We start from the raw sequence: 14520 nt of genomic DNA on the forward strand, positions 1-14520 counted from the left end.
TATCAAAATCAATTGCAAATGTTTATCTGTTAGCGCCTGTAAAGAAATTTTACACGTCATCCCTGAAAATGTCTTCTCATGCACACAGGCACCATAGACAGTACTGACAAAGACCGATATAAATACAGAAGCATAGGATTTTAATAGAAACTTTTCATTACCAGGAAGAATCTGTAGATATTATAAGGTTCTACTCTTTTTTTTAAAGAGGTAAAATTGTCATACATTGTATTAGTCTCAGGTATACTACTTAATTATCTGTATACACTGTGAAAAAAAATAAGTCTAGTTATCTGTCACTATACAAAGTTACAAAAAATTTTTCTGTCCTTGTGACAAAAACTTTTAAGATTTACTCTCTTCCCAACTTTCAAATATGTAATATAACATTTTTGACTAGATTTTACACATTTCTAATAATTCGAAAAAATTACAAATAAGATTTCTTCTAATATTAAATGAATCTTTAGCCAATGACTAAATTCAGTATTTCAGACATTAATCTTTTATGGGAATTAATACATTTTCACTAACAATAAGACCTAAAGCCATTACTGATTTTTTAAAGATTTTATATATTTATTTGAGAGAGGGGGAGGAAGAGGAAGAGAGAGAGAGAGAGAGAGAGCGAGCGAGCATGCATTCCAGGACCCTGAGATCATTCCCTGAGCCAAAGTCAGAAGCTTAAAGGACTGAGCCACTCAGGCACTCCTACCATTACTGATTTAAAAAATCAATTTATAATTATTTTCAAACAAAGACAAGAGTTTCTTATAAAGTAATGTTAAAAGGTATCACTATTTACTAAATATTTTTATATTAAAAGCATCCAAAACGAAAAGGTTAAAGGAAGAATTAAATATATTATTGTTTGAAATAAGCAAAACTTATTTTTTTTTAAAAATCACTGAAAATGTTATAAATGTATTTAACCTAAATAATTGATAAAAAACAGTAATATGAGAATGCAGTACACCTTGAGTAATGTAAGAAAAAAGTACTCATTTCCTTAAAGGTATATTTTGTACTTCTATGTGCTTAAGGAAAACCCATCACTTCAGTCAGAGTTTACACCTAGATGAAGTCATGGCTCAGTTTCACAAAGCAGGTTTCACTCTGCAACCTAAATAAACCGGGGGAAAAAGTTAAGAACAAGAACAAGAACTTGTTCTCTTTTGGAATACCATACTTATCTACAAGTTGGATGCCAAAATCCAGAAATCAGAAACCAAACTCTCAAGTTTTGTTTTGTTTTCACTATGGGCTGTACTTTATTTCCTCTTTCATTAAACGCGTCACAATTCTTTAGATATCCAAACATAAAAACAGCTGTGATCCTTACAGATTTCTTTTTACACCTAATACATTCGATAACTAAAGACCTGTTTTTATTTTTAGCATAGCTCTTGGTAATTCTATTTACTCTAGTATTATGCACTATTACAATAACCGCCCCCAATCTTATTTCTACATCCAGACATGCCATCACTGACTTCACATACCTTACCACAGAACACCCAATACCCTATCTCAAATGTAAAACTGAACATTATTAGTTGTCTCACTCAAAACAATCTTCGAACTGGATTTTGTCCCTAGTCATACGCCCCTGAAGTCCATTATTTATAATTAGGTTGATATCTGTATTCTGCAAACCTGATACTGTAACTTCCTGGCTTACAACAAACGATGTAAGTGCAGTTCTTCTCAGGGATACGTTTTCCTTTGTAATACCACCACTTAATGACAGCAACACAAATTCCAAAAGCGCTCAATAAATATTTAAGTAAACTGAAGTCAACTACCTGATATAAAAATATTTATGACCTTTGTCATTTTATTCACTAAGGCTACTGTTATTTACAGATAGCAAGCAAATTATGTTTTATGTTATTAAAATCACAGTTCTTTCTCATAGTTTGCCATTACACTGTTTCATATGTATCCATAGATATGTTACACAGAGTAAACTGAAATACTTTCTTTCCATGGGCAGTATATTTACCACTCCAAGCTTCAGTAACCATCTTCTCTACCTATGATCATTCTCATATTTCTTTAGGCCACGTAGAGACCTCCAGAACTGCTCAGCCAGGGCTATACAGATGATCTCTACAGGGCTAACAGACACTTCATATTCCTACTGCTCCACACTGATCTCATTATCTTCCCAGAGAAATCTTCCCCTCAAAGTTTTTTTTTTCTTCCCTCTAGGTGACAGAGGATACTACTTGCCCTGTTGCTCAAACCAGGAATCTAAGCATAGATTACTAACTAGATAACTAGATTACTAAAAAACCCTTCTAACTGAATTTTCTTCCTTTAGTCATAGCCCCCTAAAACCCATTATTTACATTGCAATTAAATTGGTTTTTTGTATTCTGCAGATCTGATACTATAATTTGTGTACAATAAAGCATTGATCATCAGATTCACATCAATCTGCTGAAAGGTATGTTGGGTTTTTCAATAGCTTTATTGAGATATAAGTGATATACAAAGAACTATACATATTTAATGTGTACAGGTTGATGAATATGGGCATATGGGCATATGCATACACTCATGATACCATCACCACAATCAAGGTAATAGATGTATACACACTTCCCCAAAGCTTCCTTGTGTCTTTTTCGGGGGTTTTTGGTAGTAACACTTAACACTTCTCAAGTTTGAAATGCATGATACTGTATTGTTATGTACAGGCAGGTTGTATAGCAGCATAGCTGAAACTTTATTTTTAGTGAGCTTTATGTCCAATGTGGGACTCAAACTCCAAACCCTGAGATCAAGAGAGTTACATGCTCTACTGACTGAGCCAGCCAGGCACTCCTAGCCTAGATGAAACTTTATACCCACTGAACAATTCCCCACTTCCCCCACCTTCCAGGCCTTGGCAACCACTATTGTATTCTCTGTACATATGACTGTTAGATACTTCATGTTAGAAATATGCACTATTTGTCCTGGGACTGTTTTATTTCAGTTTGCATAATGTCCTCCAGATTCATCTGTATTTTTGCAAATGGCGGGATTTTCTTCTTCCTTAAGGCTGTCTGTATATGGCATATTTTCTTTCTTTCATGTGTATATACCACATTCATTTGTTGATAGACCCTTGGATTTTTTCCTATCTTTGCTATTGTGAGTAACGCTACAATGAACCTGCAAGTGCATTGGTATCTCTCTGAAATTCTGTTTTCAGTCCTTCTGGATATATACCCAGAAGCGGGGTTGCTAGATCATATGGTAGTTACATTTTTTATTTTTTGGAGGCACACCCACACTGTTTTCCACTGTTGCCACACCATTTTACACTCCCACCAATAGTGTACAAGGGTTCCAATTTTTCCACATCCTTGCCAACACTTGCTATTTCATGGTTTTTGTTGTTGTTGTTTTTAAATAACAGCCATCCTAACAGGTGTGGGATGATAGCTCATTTTAGTTTTGAATTTGCACTTGATTTGCACTTTAAGTTTTGATTTACGCTTTGATTTGCACTTGATGATTAATGATGTTGAGCATCTTTTCATATCCCTGTTGTTGATTTATATGTCATTTTTGAAGAGTATCTTTTCACAAATCCTTTGCCAAATTTTTAACCAGGTGGTGGTTAATAATAATTATTATTATTATTAACACTGCTATTGAAGGGTTTCTTTCATATTTTGGATTAACACATTATCAGATATATGGCTTGCAAGTATTTTCTTCAATTCCATAGGGTGCCTTATCATTCTGCTGATTGTCCTTTACTATGATAAGTCTTTTAGTTTGATATAGTCCCATTTACCTATTTTTCCTTCGTTGCCTATGCTTCTGGTACCAATCAAGAGATTATTACCAAAACTAAGCACAGGAAGTATTCCCCTATGTTTTGTATTGGGAGTTTTTTAGTTTCACATCTTATAGTTAAGTCTTTAATTCATTTTAATTTTTGTATACAATGCAAAGGGCAGGCCCAATTTCCTTTTCGGCATGTGGATAACCAATTTCCCACTACCATCTGTTGAAGAGATTATTACTCTTCAAAATCAGCACAATAATGGCTCTTTCCTTTCTCTCTACTAATAACTATATCTATATTTAAAAATCTATTATTACCTATTTCATTGTCAACCCAAGGAAAAGCAAACCAAAAAACAAAACAAAACAAAAACAAAAAAGTCATAAAATGTTTTCACAGTGGTATGTTTCATTTGAAAGTAAGTACACTGAAACACAATGTCCATTTCTGGTGTGCCTGACTATAAATGAAGTCCTAAACATAACTCTACTTAAAATTAACTCTGCAATTGGACAAAAAAAGATATCTTTAAAAAAAAATGACCAAAAAAATGACAGTTAAAAAGAAAAAAAAAAATACAACAACCTTGGAACTAGAAGTCAGTTGGTAATTACAGAAAAAGTAAATTTTAAATCCTAAAAGTCATCATCAGATTTACTATCTACTGATGTGAAGTAGATACATTAAATATTATTTTTAGGGGCAGCCCAGGTGGCTCAGTGGTTTAGTGCCGGCCTTCGACCCAGGGCCTGATCCTCAAGACCTGGGATTGAGTCCCATGTTGGGCTCCCTGCATGGAGCCTGCTTCTCCCTCTGCCTGTCTCTGCCTCTCTCTCTCTCTCTCTCTTTCTCTCTCTGTGTGTATCTCATGAATGAATGAATGAATGAATGAATGAATAAATAAATAAATCTTTTAAAAAAAAAGTTAAAAAATATTATTTTTACGTCCCAGATAAAGAAAAGAGTCCAAAAAGGTGAAGAGTGGGACACAGAAACATTTCTCTTAGGAATTATTAAATCTATGAGCTCTCTACCTGCTGACACTTGGCAGGAGTTGAAGAGATGCTGTCCTCCCAAGACCTTTGTTTAAGCACATGGCAAACAAAAATAAATAATGTGGTGAAAATTTACAAAAAATAGGTACAGAAAACACAATGACCAGTGCTTAAAAATTGACCTAAATGCCTGGGGTCTAATCTCCAGGAATATTAAGTATGCCAATGTCCAAACGTCTCTCTTTGAATTCTATTATCACCACATTTCAGTGTAGGATGAAGAAGGACTTGGTTGTTGAGGGAAGGCTCCAAATATATTTGCTGCAGGTAATTGCTTATGTTGCCTATTCTAACAAAAATCAAGGATGGTAGGAGTACAAAGGGCAAAACTGGGGGGTGCCTGGGTGGTTCAGTCAGTTAAGTGTCTACTTGGACTCAGGTCATGATCTCGGGGTTGTGCGATAGAGCCCCACAGGGAGCCTGCTTCTCCCCCTCTATTTGCTGCTGCCCCTGCTTGTGCACTCGCTCTCTCTCTCTCTCTCAAATAAATAAAATCTTTTTAAAAAAATGAGAGTACAGTCAATGCTGAAATAAAGTGAAAAGCACTAAAGCACTGTGTATGGATGTTCATACAAATTATTCTGGAGGAAAAGACTGGTGGATAATTGAGGAAAGAACCAAACTTGAAAGGGTGTTGGGGAAGAGAGGAAGAAACAAGAAACACAAAGAGGCTTCCAACCGTTCTGTGGTGGGGAAAAGACCATCAGCATGGACCTCACCTCTTTCTCCAGAGCTGTTCATGGGTGGCTGCTGGCTCTCAGCAATCTGTGAGGGCTGTTGAGTGGCCTTAGCCTGCACTTTCCTGGCACTGATTTCATGACCCTCGCCTCCCCCCACACTGTAACCTAGGTCGAGAGTACAAAGCAGGACCGATACAATTCAATATGATATTCAGTACAGATATTGGTAGGAATGACTGCATGTAGTAAAGGGTGCAGACTAGATGGGAAAGAGTACTGACTGGAAAGTACACTATACATGAAGGGTAAATAACCTGCTACTAAACAATGAATGAGTCAACCAAGAATCAAAAAGGAAACTTTAAAAAATGGAGAAAAATGAAAAGACAATGGTTCAAAAATTTTGGAATGCAACAAAACCTGTTCTAAGAAGGACGCTTATAGTAATATAGGCCTACTTCAACAAAAATTTAAAAAAAAAACAGGAAAAATCTCAAACAACTTAACTTTACACCTAAAGCAGCTAGACACAGAAAAATAAATAATACCCAAAGCTAGAGGAAAAGAAAGATAAATAGGAGAGCAGAAATAAATGAAATCACAATTAAAAAATAGAAAAGGTCATTAAAACCAGGAACTAATTCTTTGAAAATAAAATAAAATTGATAAGCCTTTAGCCAGATTCATCAAGAAAAAGAGAGGACTCCTATAATTAAAATGAGAAACAAAGAGAAATAACTGACACTACAAAAATAAAAAGAATTTTAAGAGATTATGAAAAATTATATGCCAATAAATTGTGGACAACCTTAGAAGAAAATGGAGAAATTTCTAGAAACACATCATCTTCCAAAACTGGATCATGAAAAAATAGAAAGTTTGAACAAACCAATTACTACTAATAAAATTGAAAGAGTAATAAAAAAACTAACAAACAAAATTCATGATAAGATAGATTCACACAAAATTACTACCAAATATTTAAAGAGAGTTAATACCTATTCTCCCCAAACTACCTCAAAAAACAGAAAAGGAAGGAAAACTTCCAAATTCATTCTACAAGGCCAGCATCACCCTGATAGCAAAACCAGACAAAGACATTACAAAAAAGAAGAAACTATAGACCATTGTCTCTGATGAACATACATGTAAAATTCCTCACAAAAAAATTTAATAATACATCAAAAAAAAAATCATTTACCACGGTCAAGTAGGATTTATTCCAGGATGCAAACATGGTTCAATACTGGTAAATCAATGTGATATATTACATTAACAAGAGGAAGGATAAAAACCATATGATTACTACAGTAAGATTTTGACAAAATAATGACAATCCATTTATGATAAAATCTCTCAGTGAAGTGGATTTAAAGGGAACATATCTCAACATCATGAAGGCCATATATAACAAACTGACAGCATCATGCTCAACGGTAAAAAACAGAGCTCTTCCCACAAGATCAGAAACAAGACAAGGATGTCCACTCTTACTACTTTTATTCAGTATAGCACTAGAAGTCCTAGCTGCAGCAATCAGAGAGGAAAAAGAAATACAAGCCATCCAAATTGGTAAGGATGAAGTAAAACTGTCACTCTTTGCAGATGACATGATACTATATTTTAAAAACCCTAAAGACTCCACCAAAAAAACAATTAGAACTGGTAAGTGAATTCAGGAAAATTGCAGGATACAAAATTAATATACAGAAATTTGTTGCATTTCTATATACTGAGTAGCAAGAGAAATTAAGAAAACCATACCATTTATAATTACACCAAAAAAATGTAAATACTATGAATAAACTTAAGAAAGTGAAAGACCTGCTATACTCTGAAAACTATGGAACTATACTTTAGTTCTATAGAACTAGAGAATAGTGATGAAAGAAACTGAAGATAAAAGAGAAATATGTGCCATGCTCATGGATTGGGAGAATTACTGTTGAAATGTCTGTACTGCCCAAAGCAATCTACAGGTTCAATGCAATCCCTACCAAAATACCAACAGCATTTTTCACAGAACTAGAACAAATACTAAAATCTGTGAGGAAGCACAAAAGATCTTGAATAGCCAAAGCAAACTTGAAAAAAAAAGAACAAAGCTGGAGAAATTACAATGCAGATTTCAAGATATACTACAAAGCTGTAGTAATCAAAACAGTATAGTACTGAAATAAAAACAGACACACAGATCAATGGAAAAAAATAAAGAGATCAAAAATAAGCCCACACTTGTAAGGTCAATTAATTTATGATGAAGGAGGTAGGAATACACAATGGGAAAAAGATCGTATTTTCAATAAATGGAAATGGACAAGAGGTAGTAATCTCTTTGATATCAGCCTTAGCAACATTTTTCTCAATGTGCCTCCTCAGGCAAGAAAAACAAAAGCAAAACTAAACTACTGGGACTACACCAAAGAAAAAGCTTTTATAGTGAAGGAAACCACCAATAAAACGAAAAAGAAACCTAGTGAATGGGGAAGATACTGGTAAATGATATATCCCATAAGAAGTTAATACCTCCAAAATATAAAGAACTTACATAACTGAACACCAAAACAAACAAACAAACAAACAATCCAATCAAAAAATGGAGAGAGTGGGGCACCTGATGGCTCAGTTGGTTAAGCATCCCACTCTTAATTTCAGCTGAGATCATGATCTCAGGGTTGTGAAATTGAGCCCCACACTGGGCGCTGCAATAGGTGTGGAGTCTGCTTAAGATTCTCTCCCTTTCTCTCTGCTCACCTATTTCTCTTAAAAGGGGGGGGGGGGGCAGAGGACCTAAGTAGATATTTTTCTCAAGAAGTCATACAGATGCCAAGAAACACATGAAAAGATGCTCAACATCACTAATCATCATGGAAATCCAATTCAAAACTACTATGATAGCAGCCTACACCTGTCAGAATGACTAGAATCAAAAAGACAAGAAATAATAAGTGTTGGCAAGGATGTAGGGAAAAAAGGAACCCTTGTGCACTGTTGATCAGAATGTAAATTAGTGTGGCCACTGTGAAAACAATGTGGCAGCTCTTCAAAAAATTAAAAATAGAAATAGCATATGACTTAGTAATTCCGCTGCTGGGTATCTACCCGAAGTATAGAAAAACACTAATTCAAAAAGATGTATGCACCTCTCTGTTGATTGCTGTGTTTTGTACAGAAGCCAAGATATGAAAGCAACCTGTGTACACTGATAAATGAATGGATAATGAAGACGTGTGTGTGTACATATACACATAATGGAATACTACACAGCCATAAAAAGGATGAAATCTTGACATTTGTGACAATATGGATGGACCTAAAGGGTAAGCTAAATAAAATGAATCAGACAGGGGAAGACAGGGGAAGACAAATACCTTAGGATGTCACTTCATGTAGAATCTTAAAAAAAGAAAACAAGCTGGTGGTTGCAGGGGAGGAAGAGGTGAAATAGATAAAGGGGATTAAGAAGCCTAAACTTCATGGAGATGAAAAGTACAGCATAGCGATTATAGTCAAGAGTATTGTGATAATACTGTATGATGACAGATGGTGACCACAGTAATAGTAAACACTGAATAATGTATAAAAGTATTGAATCAATATATTGTAAACTTGAAACCAATAAATTATGTTAATTATACTTCAATAAAAGATTCAACCAGTTATGAGGAAAAAGGCATCCTTAAGAATCTTTCATCATAACTTTTATGTTTTTAATGTTTATATCATATTTTACTTTAATTTTGGGATTTTGGGGGGTATACAATAAATTTGTAAAAATGAACAAATTATTTCATTGTTTATGAAATGAATTCTATAAATTAGACCTATGGAAAAATTTTTAGCTTCAACTTAGAACAATTTGCAAACCATTTTCCACAAACTATCTGGGTCAAGAATTGAAGAAAGACAAATATTATGTAATTTCACTTATATGTGGAATCTAAGAAACAAAACAAAAATAAACAAAAAGCAGAAATAAATCCATAAAAACAAAGAACAACTGATGGCTGCCACAGGGTAGGGAAGTGGGGTGACAGGCAAACAAGGGAAGAGTAGGAGATACAGGATTCCAGTAATGGGATGAATAAGTCATGATGATAAAAGGTACAGCATAGGGAATATAGTCAATGGTATTATGTTATTGTATGGTGACAGATGGTGCTACACATGGAGTGAGGCACAACATAAAGTATAGACTTGTTGAATCACTATGTTGTATACTTGAAACTAATGTAACAGCACATGCCAACTATACTTCACTTTAAAAAAAGAATTAAAGAATGTATTATATTATTTACAACACACTGAAATATACAAAATTAAATAAGCAAATAATACCTAAATGAAATGTGTTGATACAATTCAATCCAGCAATAGTGTCTAAGTGTTATGCTCTATCACAGATACTGGTTGACCTAAAGAAATATAAGATGTAATACATGTTAGTTAAGATCACAGAAATTAGGGGTGCTTGGGTGACTTAGTTAAGTATATGCCTTTGGTGCAAGTCAAGGTCCCAGGGTCCTGGGATTAAACTCCAAGTGGGGATATCTGCTCAGCACAGCGTCTGCTTCTCCTTTTCCTTCTACCCCCTCCCTGCTCATTCTCTCTCCCTCTAATAAATAAAATCTTAAAGAAAAAAATCAAGACTAGTCAAATCTTGAGTCTGATTCCTAGGTCCACCTCTTAAAGCTAACTGTATCTTTCTGAGCAAATTAATTTCACTTGGCTTCTGCAATATGGAAATTGTGTTAATCCATATAAGACTGGGTTGAGATAATGTATATACAATGCTTAAGTCCTTAGTACTTAGGCTATATAGTCCTTGACCTGGAGAAATTTACAGCCTGTGAACTAAAACAAGCTAACAATATCTGTATCATATCAAGCAATCAATATTCCTAATATAAAAGGGTTTTTGAAAAATCAGTAAAAAAGTACACAGGATTTTAAAAAAGGAGGGGAGATGAGATAATTCTCGAAAGAAAAAATACTCATAATCAAATAAAAAGTACTCAACCTTGTAAGTTTAGACCTTACTTCTACATTGCAAAACTTCAGGGTAAGAGAAAGAGGAGAGAGGAGCAAAGCCTCAAGAATTAAGGTAAGAAAAATGAAGTATACTGGATGGGGGTCTGCTTTCACCAGAGCAGCTTTTCCTTCAAAGCTGAGGTAGCTCAGTTCCACAGCGTGGCTCCTCTCCTATAACACTCCCATTACTAGTTACTGCTTGATTTTAGAACCTCACTGAAGAGGTGAGCATTCTGCAGGTCACACGGGACCACAATGCATGCCTTTTAAAATTAATTAATCAATTAATTAATTATTTTTATTGGAGTTCAATTTGCCAACATATAGCATAATACCCAGTGCCATCTCGTCAAGTGGCCCCCTCAGTGCCTGTCACCCAGTCACTCCAACCCCCCGCCCACCTCCCTTTCCACTACTCCTTGTTCATTTCCCAGAGTTAGGAGTCTCTTATGTTCTGTACCCTCACTGATATTTTCACTCATTTTCTCTTTCCCCTTTATTCCCTTTCACTATTTTTTTTATACAATGCATGCCCTTAATGCATTCCAGAATAATCCAGGTTGTTTTGTTCTGATTTGGCTCCAATGACTTTGTTCCAATATTTCAATGGTCCTTAGTTAGTGTGGCTTTAACCATTTTATGACAATTTTTATTTCCTTCTTGGCACTTTTCCATATTACCTACCATATGTATTATTTTCTAATAAACAACAATTTTTCTAATCATAATCATTTTTATTTCATACATAAAAATCAAAATAAATGGTCCGTGAGCCATCCTTTCACTTCATGATGTGTACAGATTAGAAAAAAGCACACTAGCCTTAATTTAATGAAACTAGTATTTCAACTATGTGTCAAGTCTATGTTGGGATCTCTGATACAAAGATAAGAGCATCCTTTTACACAAGGAGGTCACAGCTCTCATCTTGATGGTAATGAAGTATTTGATCAAGACATATTCAGCTTCTTAAAGACTTAATATTGCATCAATAAATATGAGTGTGCATTAGACAACTTCTAAGATGACTTTCAACTCTAAAAGTCAAGAATTCTATGTACAATTGTCTGAAAATCCATAAAGCAGATAGTCTGTCCACTTAAAAGTACCTAGCTTTCTTTTCAAAATGCCAATTACTATAATGTACTCCCATTTAATTTCAATTTGTTTAGAAAAACATTTTCTCATTCAAATTATATATAAGTATCTATCCATTAAATATGAGCAATTTATATGATTCAACATAGTCATTTCTTCTTTAATCATACCAGAACCAAACTATTTGGACAACATTTTATCTTCTATCCCCATGTATTCAAGGACAGAAGTCAATGATGCATTACACAAATACCATTATTTTCTAAAATACAGGGGAAAAAATTAGTCTTCCAAAACTTTTAAGTTTTTGGAATACGTTAGGAACTACAAATTTCTAGCAGGAATAGCAAGCAATTATAGAGCTATAACTTGGCAAAGATCCAAACACTACACCCAGAACACTGCAAGGATTAACTTACTAATCAAAAAGAAATTGCCACTTTTTTTTTATTGCACATATACATAATACTATGATTAAAGAAAATGAAATAGAGGAATGAAGACATAAGACAGGGAACAAACTAAAGAAGGACAACAAAAATAAGCAGGAAAAAACAAAAGCAAAAGCAAAAACAACAACAAAAAAAAATCCCATAAACACACACACAATAGGTTTAGGGTCCCAAAAGTAATAAACCGTCTTACAGCAAAGAAATGTATCCCTGTAACCAAGATAATGATGCAGAAGCCTAACCCCTCAGCCTTCCTGTGGTGGAGAAAAGGAGAAGACAGGATGCTAAACAACCTCTTGTCCTTAAAACATTAAAAAAAGTGAAAGGGGCCCCTGGGTGGTTCAGTCACTTAAGCGTTTGCCTTTGGCTCAGGTCAGGATTCCAGGGTCCTGGAATTGAGCCCCACGTTGGGCTTGGGGAGCCTGCTTCTCCTCTCCCTCTGTCACTTCCCCCTACTCCACTCCTACTCTTTCAAATAAATAAAATCTTTAAAAAAAAAAGTGAAAGGAAGAGAAATTCTGAACTAGCTAGAAAATATAAAATAAGGTGGGAAAAGGACATTCTACTCTACCTCCTCCAAAGATATGCAGCAAGGGCCCATGCTGAGGTATACCAACCGCATAATCTTTTAGTCTCTGTATTTCCATGTGGGGCAGAACAATAACAAGAAAAAAAAATCAAACAGCAGGAATTGGAAAACAAACTCTGTAACATTACATGCACAGGGAGCACAAGAGCGAAGTTAACAGGGGAGATATTCTCAGGTATGGAGTCTAATCTTCCTGTGTGAAAAGCAAAGGTCAGAAGAATAACAAGAATGTATTAATCTTGAGGAAAAAAAGTAAAAACAATAGACCTCTTGACATGATTTGAAAAGAGCAAGCCCAAAGATATTAAGACATCAATCTAATATTAGGTTCACCTATGACATTTAATGAAATTCTCTGCAGTGAAATCAGAAAATCTAGACTAGTCTGTATATGAGCTTCTCGATGGAAAGATCTATATGTGGGATCTCTACACTGATTCACTGAAAATTTCTGAACAAACGCAACTGAAAAGTTTTCTAAGCAAGCAGTCTGATAGTGTGATAGATTTGGTATTTAAACCTTGAGATCATGAATCAACAGAAAGTCTGGTCAAAGGTCTACAGATGCCTTACAAAAAAAACCAAAAGGCTTATTCTATTGCCTGACTAGTTTTATAATGCTAAAACAGACTATTTTGGCAATGCCTGCCCACTTTTATCACTGGAAGTTGTACATGATCAAGTACCCTGATATTTGAGCACAGAAAGGTCAAGTTGGTTATTATAGTTCATGTTTAATAAATAAAATAAACCATCAGAAAAGTAGGTTATATCATTATTCTAAAAACTTTAAATGGTGTCCTATTTTCTTACGAAACATAGCCAATGAACAGGGAAGTAGATAAAGATGTTCTTATTAGTTTCATGACTAGACATTTAAAGAAGAAATCAGTGATCTGGTTTCCACACTGTTTTTGTCCACTGATGAACTGTCTATATGCTTAAGTCTAAACTCTTTTCAAAACATGCTAGTACCAGAGAAAGGGGAACCCTCTTACACTGTTGGTGGAAATGCAAGCCGGTACAGCCACTCTGGAAAACAGTATGGAAATTCCTCAAAAAGTTGAAAATAGAGCTACCCTATGACCCAGCACTTGCACTATTAGGGATTGACCCCAAAGATACAAACACAGTGATCCGAAGGGGCACCTACACCCCGCTGTTTACAGCAGCAATGTCCCCAGTAGCCAAACCATGGAAAGAGCCCAGGGGCCCACCAACAGATGAATGGATAAAGAAGATGTGGGGTGTATATATGTACATACATACATACATAAAGTGGACTTCTACTCAGCCATCAAAAAGAATAAAATCTTGCCTTTTGCAATGATGTGGATGGAACTAGAGGGTATTAAAGCTAAGTGAAATAAGTCAATCAGAGAAACACAATTATATGATTTCAGTCATATGTGGAATTTAAGAAACAAAACAGAAGAACATAGAAGAAGGGAAGGAAAAACAAAACAAAATCAGAGAGGAATATGACCATAAGAGACTCTTAATCATAGGAAACAAACAGTGTTGCTGGAGGGGAAGGGATCAGGGGATGGGATAACTGGGTGATTGACATTAAGGAGGCAGGTGGTATAATGAGCACTGGGTATTATGTAAGACTGATGAATCACTGAACTCTAGCTCTGAAACTAATAATACATTATATGTTATCTAAATTTAAATTTAAAAAACAGTAAAAAAAAATGGCAATTCCATAGGGAACACTAATCTTTAAATGCATTTAATTGAAGTCTATATTCTATAGGTTAGAAAATGCCAATAATAAATGAAATCTTACTTCATAAAAAATGAAATGGTCTATCACAAAGCC

General features: G+C 34.8%; 1 protein-coding gene across 6 annotated transcripts in view; it reads right to left on the minus strand.

The window, feature by feature from the left end:
* The window catches only part of FANCL (FA complementation group L), a 116179-nt gene that overhangs the window by 33585 nt on the left and 68074 nt on the right, over positions 1-14520 (minus strand). The window lies entirely within an intron of this gene.

The sequence above is a fragment of the Canis lupus genome, chromosome 10 (genome assembly GCF_011100685.1).
Source record: "Canis lupus familiaris isolate Mischka breed German Shepherd chromosome 10, alternate assembly UU_Cfam_GSD_1.0, whole genome shotgun sequence".
Lineage (NCBI taxonomy): Eukaryota > Metazoa > Chordata > Mammalia > Carnivora > Canidae > Canis > Canis lupus.